Genomic DNA, 9,318 nt, shown 5'->3' on the forward strand with positions numbered 1-9,318 from the left:
TGTGAAACTTTTCAAACACTTTAAACTTTTTTCTGTCATCTGTGCGGGTTCATTCGTGTGCTGCTGTATATAATCAGTTCATCTTGAGAAACTTGAGGGGAATCAGAGTTTGTGACCGGAGTGTGTTTTTTCTCTCCGGGAGGTGACTTCCTCCTGAAAGAGGAGGGAGGTGTGTGTGTGTGTGTGTGTGTGTGTGTGTGTGTGTGTGTGTGTGTGTGTGTGTGTGTGTGTGTGTGTGTGTACTGTCTTTAAAGAAAAAGGGGGTTAAATGTTGATTACTGGTGGCAGATTTTACCTCCCGCTTCTACTTTTTACAAATGTAGATGTAACGCCAACGAAACCTCAGCATCATTCTGTTTTACACCCCTCCCTCCCTCCTTCTTCTTCTTCTTCTTCTTCTTCTTCTTCTTCTTCTTCTCTCCATTGGACCTACTCTTCACCTCTTCTCCGCGGACCTAAACATCCTCCTCTTCCTCCTCCCCTCCCTGGTCCGGTCCAGGTTTCAGAGGAAGAGGAGGACTGCTCTGTCTTACTGTGTTTGTCTGTTAAACTCTGACATGGCCATTACTATTGTTATTATTATTATTATTATTATTATTACTATGATTATAATGATGAACTGTCATGTTGCTGCTGCTATATAAAAACCGGACCTTCTGCCATAGACCTGAAACCTCAACAAAGCCGGGCGTTAGCTAGCCGCAGTGCCCCGTGAGAAACCCGACCGACCAACCAACCTCCTGCGACCTCGACCGCAACGAAGCAAAAACACAACACAAAGACTCACAGGAAGGACGACTCAGTGATGTCATCCGCTCACATGTCTCTTCTCTCTCTCTGACTGGTTGGTTGGTTTCTTTGTTTTTGCTTCATAGGGCTTGATTCATGTCGTGTTTTGTGACTCTCTAACTGTGAATTCTTTCAACCTCGTTTTCTTTCGATTTCCTCCGTGTTTTCATCCTCTGGAGGGACGACTTCACCATCGTTCTCGATATCAGGCCAACAAGTACACACTGAAAGCACTCGAGTGTTGAATACTGTTCTTTTATAATTTGACCGTTTTTTTTTTTTAGTTAATTCAGAAAGAAAGAAAAGAGGTGGCACTAAATTACTGCAGATCATTTTAGGATCATCACGTTTTCTTTTAGCCTCGTTGATGATCCACCATGACGGAAGTTTTGTTGTCTTGCCCAGCAAGTGAAAAATTGATTTTTACAAAATTTGTTGCTTTCTTGCCGAGAGTAAGATGAAGAAATTGACAAGACTCTCATGTCTGTACGTTAGCTTAGCTTTTAAAAGCTAGCATGGCTCTGTTCACAGGTAAAATCCAGCAGAGACTCCAGGAAGTTACTGCTCCTGGTCAAGAAATAGTCCAGCACATAACACCTGTCAAACCGTGACTTTTAATTCAGATTTTTTCAGCCTCGACAGAGTCAGACGAGCTGTTTCTAGTCGTTATGCTGAGCTGAGCTATCGGCTGCTAGCTGCAGACATGAATCTGGACAGTCCGCTTTATAAACAGCTTGGAGAAGGGCAGCCTCCACTTTGTAGGTGATTGGACGAACCATCTGTCTGTCACCGTCCAGCACAGGCTAACATCAACCAATCAGATCAACAGTAGGAGAGCGCTACCAGCAGCAGAGACCGTTGAAAGAAGAGTGAAACCTCTTTTTCTTTCAGGGAAATAAACTCTCCTGTTCTGACAGGACTGATAGCAGCTATGCTAACCGCTTGAGAATCCAGCTGCCTCGCATGGTATCCAGACCTGAGCCTCTCGGCGAGAAATCAAAAACCTCATCTCTGAAACTGTCCTTTAAGGAACTCTAGTTGTTATCACCTCTACTTATTTCTGTTTCTTGGTACAGTTGCTAAAAAATAAAAAAAAAGCCAAATTGTCCTGATGGAGTCGTTACCTGCTGGGATTGGTTTGGCCACATGATTCATCCACATGCTCATAGCTGGTGGTTGACTCTCTCCACTCACCACTTGTAGTGCAGAAGTGAACGAAGCGTGACTCCTGAAACCCCCCCGAGGCGTCGCTCTGTGTCCCGTGCTTCTACTGTAGCTCCTCCTCAGTTCGACCGTCGTGTCGCCGTGATTTGCTCCCTTTTTTTTGCACACTGAGCGAAGCAGCAGTAATCTGTGATTTGAGGGGGGGGAGGCTCTCGCTCTCTGTGTATGCATGTTTCCCAGGAGGGACCCCCCCCCCCATAACTTGCACTGCTGAGGTGAGGCGAGAGCGAAGGGAGAGGTGTGGTGGGGATGTTTTTTTGCAATGCAGTTGATAATCAGAGCATCGACTGGTCTTTGTGTCGGTGACGGGCCGCGACAGTGACGGTCAGACGGTTAAAAATCATAGGAACATGTGAACGCCATCCGTTAACCTCCATCTAAACTCTCACTGATTTACATTCGTGTGCAATGTCAGAATCACAGCATTGTGTTCGAAGTTTTGTGTTGAAAAATGTAAATGATTTGATTTATGGCAGATTAGATGTAGAACTGTAAACGTTCGTTTTGTTTTGGAAGCTCTGTTGAAAGTGTACTGATCACTGATGACACGAGAGAAATATGCAAAAAAAAAAGAAAATGACCCAGAGAGGAGAGACGGACGGGAGGACGGTGTCCGGAGTCGGGCATGTCGGGGGGGAAAAACTGTCTGAAATGTTCTTTGAATTTTAGTTTTGATTTATGTAAAAGTGAAGATTTGATTTATCAGCGCTTTGAAACGGAGGAAAAATCTACTAAATCTTGTGAAACCCACAGAGGTACAATCATTTCCTCCTCTAACTTCTCCCTAATTTAGCATCTTGGATTAAATATTGAACATTTTCATTTTATTTGAGCGCGGTTGGATTTCCCGTCGTTAACCCCGACATGAGACTTTGTTAACGACACCAGCGTCCCGTCCTTCTGTCCTCCTGTTCGATTCCTCACTGTGCTCTCAGATAACTGCCAATGTCTTTTGGTTGAGTCTGCCTGGTTTTCAGTGTCGGGGGGAGATTCGGCACCTTTGGGACGAGATGTGCTCAGTCGAGTTTCTTAAAAAAGGTTTTGTTTGTTTGATCCACACTGTGCTCCGTCTGAGGGACCTGAGTCACAAACACCCAGTTAATGAGAACAGATATCATTATCGAGTATCAGTCGAGGCTCCCTGCTGAGTCAAAGCGGCACAAAACCTGCTGTGATATTAGTCTGTTTAATGTTGTTCCACATTTGAAGGCAGTGTTGTTTCCCAGAGCCTCCGAAAACAGTAAATAAGTTTGATTAAGACTGACAGTGGTGGAGCTGTGAGCTCCGTCAGCAGGTGATGTGACGCTGGTCCCTCAGGTCAAAGCAGGATCCAGTTTTCTTTTTCAATTTCAGTTAATTTCAGGAAGAATTTATAAGCCAACATCCCGACCCAGATGGATTCAGTCGCAACTAAATGAGACAGACGTTCATTTTACCTCGAAAAAAAACTTGAACCTTCAAAATGTTTAGTTTTTTTTAAGAAATGAAGGAAATGAAAACCACACAGTTTTTCTAAAATGGGTTTGAAATGATGAATGGGTTTATTTATCACGTGCACGTGAAGGATGACATCAAGAGTTCAAATCAAAAAGAAATGGAATGGTGCCGCGAGTACAACTCAAACCCTTCAGTCTTTGTTAGGTAGCCAGTTTTATTATATCTGAGTTTCTTAAACTAAAAATGAGTCTGAAAGCTGTTTGGATGTTGCTCACGGATGGTTTAATGAGGTTTGATCAGCAGTAATAAGTAGTTTTATTCACTTCACTCCTGGCTTTGAAAAATCAGAGCAGTTTAAGATGCTTTGTAAGCGGTGAAGAGGCTCTTACCTCCTCCTCCTCCTCCTCCTCCTCCTCCTCCTCCTCCTCCTCCTCCTCCTCCTCCTCCTTTCAGTTTGATACTACTACTACTGCTTCTTTGCATCTGGGAGTTTTTTCTAGGATTAACTCGTCACAGCGAACACGACTGAACCACTGAGATCGTCCCAAAAGTACAAAAAGGAAACAAAGTGCCCGAGTTAAATTCTTGTATTTAATTCTTGAGTATTCAAAGTGATAATCAGTCAGTCGTCGGTGGGTGGCATCGACTTTTCGGACCGTCTCGTTGGTTCCCCAGTGTGTCTCCTCGTCGACCTCAGAAAAAGACGTTCTCGAGTTTTTTCTACGAGTGTTTTTGATCCCAGGTCAGTTTACTTCAAAGCCAGAACAGAACAGAACAGAACAGCACCACACATAAGAAACAAAACACACCAACAGCTGTATAAAAGAAAAAAAATAGGCAAATGACAATCTTTAGTAAGGTGTGATTTGCTCACTGTTTCCATTCCTTCTGTCTGTTGTGTACAGTGAGACAGACCGGGAGAATAATCTGAGTGTTTTAACTGTAATCAGAGCGTTTGTCCTCCTCCTCCTCCTCCTCTTCCTCCTCCTCTTCCTTCTCCTCCTCCTCCTCCTCTTCCTCCTCCTCTTCCTTCTCCTCCTCCTCCTCCTCCTCCTCCTCTTCCTTCTCCTCCTCCTCCTCCTCCTCCTCCTCCTCCTCTTCCTTCTCCTCCTCCTCCTCCTCCTCCTCCTCCTCCTCCTGTTGTCGTTAACGTCTCCACCGGCTGAGCAAACAGCCGACACATTTCTATCTGATTTCTATTTTTCAGTATTACACGATTATGATTATTATCAATGTTCTGATTCCTCTTAATATTATTTTATAGATATATTTTGTAGTGCGAGTAAAGTGGTTCTTTTTTTGGGAAAAACAACAAAAAACAGATATTTTGTACAATTATTCCAGCAGCCTCTGCTGCACAGCGGACCCGACCGGCACCACACAAACATTTATCAGCTGTTAAAATCGTGCTGAAGACACGTTGACCTTTTTACCGTCCAATAACTGAACTCCTCGCTGAGTGTAATCCTCGATACGCAGGACGTGTTTCCTCTTGAAACTGAAGCCTCTTTTTAAAGGTTATGTTTACACATCACAGTCTCGCTGTAAGATTATGATCCGGCATTGATCCACTGTAAAAAGGATTAAATCTTTTGAGGCTTGAAGAAGAAGCTTTGAGAAAAAGGTCGCAGCGTCTTTCTGACCTCTCGGACTTCAGAGGAACAGACGACAGACGACAGAACAGAGACTCTGGTATCTTCAGAGGAGTGAAAGAGCAAATGTTAAACCTTTCTTACTATAGCACTAAATTAAAGGTCCAAGTCGTAAAAAAAAGAAGAAAAAAAAGCTGTGAGCGCCTCACGTGCTGTGATTTATAGCTTCTGTAAAACCTGCAGACTAGAAACTGAGAGAGTTACGTTGTTTTACCCAGAAGTCTCAGTGTTTTGTGTTTTGTTAGAGATTTAAAGGAAGAAAAGTATCTTTAAGATCATTTAAACCAACTCCGAGGAGCCAATTTGTTTAAAAAAGAGAATAAAATCGATCCCAAACTACGGCGAGCATCTTTTTCACATTATATTTATTAATTTTACTGTTTTATTTTGTTATTGTTGTTCTTCTCACATTTCCTGGAAGATAATTTGATGAAAAATAAATTTTACCTTGATTTTATTTTTAATTTAATTTAGACATTTAAAGAGGTAAAATGTAAAAACAGATTGACATTTTGGAGAATATGAAGCTACAGTTAGCTTAGCTTAGCTTAAAGACTGGAAACGAATGGAAACAGCTAGCCTGGCTCTGCGTAAACGAAACAACATCCATCTACCAGAACCTCACTTATCTCATTTTCTGTCTGGCAGCTGCAGCGCTGACTGTGAGAGTGCAGGGATTATTGATCGTGCTGCTGGTGGACAGTCTGATCATTTCAGATCACATATCACTGTGGAGCTCTGAGTTATTAAATCCATCAGAAAAAAAGCTTCAGGGAAACTTCTGGATTCAAAACCTGAAGCCATCAGACGAGCTGTGGTGCCGGTCGGGTTCCCCTGAAAACGATCACACACTTCTAGAACCAGTCTGGTCGGATATAAAGCTCAACACACACACAAACAACAAAAAAAAAAATGAAAGGACAAAAAGTTAAGACGTTTTTTTATTTTTCTACAGATACTACTGTCCAATCAAAAAATGGCCTCCTGAGCCGGTTACTGTTTTTTTATTTCTCTTCCTTTTCGGTGGTGCTTTAGATTCTTTCACTCTTCATTTTTTAGAGATTTTCTGATTCTTCTCTCTTTCTGTCTTCACCTCACTTTGTATCGGACTCTTGATTGTCTTGATTTCCTCCGCCGGGGCTTTGTACCTACAGTGATACCAATGTGAAACCTGTATTCTCCTCATGATTTGACTCAGTGGAAGTGTGATGTTTACATGTACAGATTTTTCGCGATTCTTTCTGGTGTTTTTTTTTAGTTCTGTTTCGCCGTTTCGTCTCCTCTCATCTCTTCTGTCCTCCTCCCTCCCTCTCTCTCTTTTCTCCCCCCTCATCCCCTGTTTTGACCTCATCTGACTCCTTCCTCACACACTGAAGGGAAATGGGACTGCGTCTAAATACAATTATCACCATTTCACACATAAAGCCTATCGCATGACGGGGACACGTTTTAAAACTTCGGTCGGTCACTTTTCTTCACCAAACAGCTGCTTTTTGTTTTGTTTTTATCTCTGCGTCCTTTCAGAAAAAGCCTTGTTAGCATTTAGTTAGCATTGAAATGCTAAAAGTGCACCTGTGTTACATTGAGGAATGCTAACAGCTAGCTCCTCGGTGGCAGAAAATGTTTAATGTTTGGTGAAGAGACGTGACGCGGCTGAAATTGAAAAGCGAAGCGTCCCCGGACCAAACCGATTGTTTGGGAGGGGGGGAGTCGAGCTGTGTGTGTTTGCCTCTGGGGGGGGGGGGCCTGACCTTTGACCTCTCGGCTAACTCCACAGCACACAAAATCACAGTGGGGCCACATTGACCCTCCGCTGGTGTGACCAGAATCCGGTGGAGATGATTCCTCAGTGAATGATAAGCCATTACAGACCCAGTGTGTCGGGTCTCTTAGTCTATTAGTATATTTAGCAAAACTTTAAACTGCAGATGACAAAACTCAACCTCAGGAAGAAAAAAGGACATCACTTTTGTAAAAACACGTCTAACTGAAGGCCCATTTCCCTCTCTCTTTGATACCATATAAATTATATCAAAAATTCTTTTTATATTTATTGTGTTTATTATTATATATAACAGTGAATACCTTTTTTTTCCAGTACCTGTGGCTGAATATTTTGATTCTTTAGAAAAAGTGTTGATAATATATGTGAAGCAACTAAAAACGATCGAGGAAAAAAAAAAAAAAAAAAGAAGTTAAAAAAAGAAATCTAGGGTTATTTTTTATTTTCTGTTTGTCGACTCCGTCGGAGCGGTACGGGCGTGTTTGTTTAGCCAAACAACGAGAACATATCACTCTGGTCCATGACGAAGAAACCAATGATCGAAAAACTGAGCTTTCTTTTGTGTGATGTCACTGCTAAGGCTGAAATGTTTCTGGACTTTAAAAAAAAAAAATTGTGACCATTTTAGTTTTGTTTTTTTGTTTTCTCCCGAGCTGTACGTCACAAAGCTAAATATACTAATAAAACGGTGTGCTATCTATCAAACTGAGTGACGGCGTCTTCTTCTTCTTCTGGTGTTTTCAACTAAAGCTGCACTGTATGGAGTCACAGGAGGGACATTTTATTTATGTATATAGTATATATATTATTCCTCTTTATATTTCCATATTTTTATTTACTTTATTCTATTATTTATTTCTCTTTATATTACCTTCGCCAAGGAGTTTGTGCTTTTACCTGTGTCCGTTTGTTGGTTTGTCAGCAGGATTACACAAAAACTACTGAACAGATTCCCACAATACACCTGTCGGGAGCGGATTCTTGTTTTTTGGCCCCCGCTGGGTGGTGTGGAGTCCTTACTGCCACCTGTGACTTTTTATTTACATTATCATCATTTAAAGTCTTATTTAATTTGTAGCCTCTACAGAGTCATGTATTCATAATTTAGAGGGATAAATTAAAGAAACAGACCGTCATTAAAGAAAAAAAAAGGAAGATGTCTTTAATTATGTAGATTTTCAAAGGGAGACTGGTTATTTTACAGCTAAAAGTAAAAACCCTGGTGTTAAAAAGGTAAACTAAAGTATAAACAAGTTATTTTCACAGAGAAGACACTTCACGTATGGTTTCATTTAAATAATTGTTTTTAGGTTCAAAAAGGGGAATTTATGCAAAATATAAAACACTAATTTGTGTGTCAGATATTAGTTTTTTCTTCTTATTGCTCCTGGTAACACTTTATTTTAATGTCTTTGCAATGAAGCATTAGTAAATAGGTGATGAGGCCCTTATAAGATGCTTATTGACATTAATAAGATTATGTAAGTGTTTTTGTTGTTAGATTTTAAGACATTAAAAGCCCATATAATACATTTGTTAACCATTTAAAGGCACGTTAATAAAAGACTTATGAATGTCGTAGGTTACAGAAGCATTACAAACATATTTACTGACTTTAATTAACTTACCTGTTGTCATTGTTGAACCTTCACTTAGCTTTGTTGTTGCTTAACTATTCCTAATTATTAAAGGACTCTACGGGCCTCATTACTAACAATATCAAGTGTAACCTCTAACTTTATATGATGAGTTCAAACATCGCTGCATCAGTGTTAATAATCTAATAATGTCACATAGAGTCAGACTTCAGTCACAGGAGACATTTCACTCCACACGGTTTCCTGCAGTATCGATTTAATCGGTAAATCCGGCTTCTTTCGCTCCGCCTGATGAGCTTTTAACTTTGTGAACTGAGAGCGAACAACGAGACTTTCCTCATTAGACTTCTCTGATGTAACCGTAGCTTAAACAGTCGACGTGTACACCGAGAACTTAAAGCTTCTGTTCCAGCTGAAAGATTAAGATTAGACCTCCAACATGAAAAAATCTTTCATGTAGGATTTGAAGCCGTTTTAAAACGTTCCCAGTCTGATCAAAAGGATCGCCGTGACCTTGGCTTTGTGATCCAGCTGCCCCCGAGGTGGTAACGACTACCCTGCCTGTACTTAAAGGATCCTTCCTCATTTTTATAATATTAATATTGTCAACAAAGTCCATGAAAAGACCAAAATAGACAATGTGTCTAAGCCCAAATGGGCTTCTGGAGACTTTGGATTACACCAGATGAGACTGTAAAATGATGACATATCGTGGGAGTTGTGACGCTCACAATGTATCCACTGTGTTATTGTAATTACACGGTTTGGCCATTATCCCCGGGGGCTTGGCATGCAGTGGGTGCACGAGCTCTACCACGCACCGAGGATGTAAATA

This window comes from Pagrus major, chromosome 7 (assembly GCF_040436345.1).
Source record: "Pagrus major chromosome 7, Pma_NU_1.0".
Taxonomy (NCBI): domain Eukaryota; kingdom Metazoa; phylum Chordata; class Actinopteri; order Spariformes; family Sparidae; genus Pagrus; species Pagrus major.